This window comes from Austrofundulus limnaeus, unplaced genomic scaffold, assembly GCF_001266775.1.
Source record: "Austrofundulus limnaeus strain Quisiro unplaced genomic scaffold, Austrofundulus_limnaeus-1.0 Scaffold64, whole genome shotgun sequence".
Lineage (NCBI taxonomy): Eukaryota > Metazoa > Chordata > Actinopteri > Cyprinodontiformes > Rivulidae > Austrofundulus > Austrofundulus limnaeus.
In genome coordinates, this window is record NW_013952466.1 from 1877203 (window position 1) to 1878491 (window position 1289).

A 1289-nucleotide genomic window follows, 5' to 3' on the forward strand; every position below is an offset into this window, starting at 1 on the left:
AGGCAGGGCTTAAAAGCCTGAATTTTGCCTGAAACTCTCAGACTGAAGAAGTCTCTTGGAGGAGAGAAGAAATGTTTCATTAGAGAAGAACCCGTCCAGAAGACCTACACAATTTTTTTCTTTTAGATCTACACTATATTGCCAAAAGTATTGGCTCACATTGACTCATATGAATTTAAGGTACATCCCATTCCTAATCTATAGGGTTCAATATGTCGTTGGTCCACTCTCTGCAGATCCAACAGCTTCAACTCTTCTGAAGGCGGTCCACAAGGTTTAGGAGTGTTTATGGGGATTTTTGACCATTCTTCCAGAAGCACATTATTGAGGTCACATACTGATGTTGGACAGAAGGCCTGGCTCTCAGTCTCAGGTGTTCGATCAGGTTGAGGTCAGGACTCTGTGCAGTTCATCCACACCAGACTCTGACATCCATGTCTTTATGGACATTGCTTTGTGCTCTGGAGCACAGTCATTTGGATGGGTGAGCAAAGACTTTTGGCAACATAGTGTAGCTGCATGCATTATTTAGTTCTCAGCCTCATGTCATCCCCTTATGACACAGGCAAAACGTTTTGCTCCCTCTTGGCATAGAAAAGTGCACCATATTGCCAAAAGTGAGGCAATACTTTTGGCACTAGCATATATTATATTACTAAACCAAGCAGTGACAATCATCTCATGTTTTCATTATTTTATATTCAAATTTATCCTTTGAGTACGTAAAAACCAGGTTACTTTGATGAAGTTTTTCATGCATCTGTGATCATTGTTGCACATAAACGCACAGCGATCTGCACAACCCGTTTTCACCAGTTCACCCCCATGATGCCACCAAACTGGACCAAGATGCTTTGCGCTATAGGCAAAGGTGGTGGTGTCCGCAAAATAGTACTTTTGTTGTTGTATTTATTTTTATCAGTGGCGGTTGGTCAATAGGGGGCGATACGTACGCAAAAAAAATAAAAAAATTAAAATAACAACATAAAATGTTATAAATGTTTCGAAAAAATATGGTATGTATTTTTTCTAAGTAAAATAAATAATTTAGAGATATTGATGTGTAAACTTCCATTTTACTCATGAGCTTTTTCGTGTTGAGTCACTTCCGGGTCACGAGCAGTTCGGCGCCCCAGATTTCCATTCACATCCCTAACTTTAACCAGAGTTATGAAGAAATTTGCTTCTCAGTTACAGAAGAGAAAAAATTATGTACAAAAAAACAAAAACTAACATGACTGTTTTATTATTTTCATTTGTTTAATAAATACACTGGCGTGATACAACTT

General features: G+C 38.5%; 1 protein-coding gene across 1 annotated transcript in view; it reads right to left on the bottom strand.

The window, feature by feature from the left end:
- Positions 1-1289, bottom strand: part of drc1 (dynein regulatory complex subunit 1 homolog (Chlamydomonas)) — a gene marked incomplete in the record, with an annotated part of 11005 nt that overhangs the window by 9222 nt on the left and 494 nt on the right.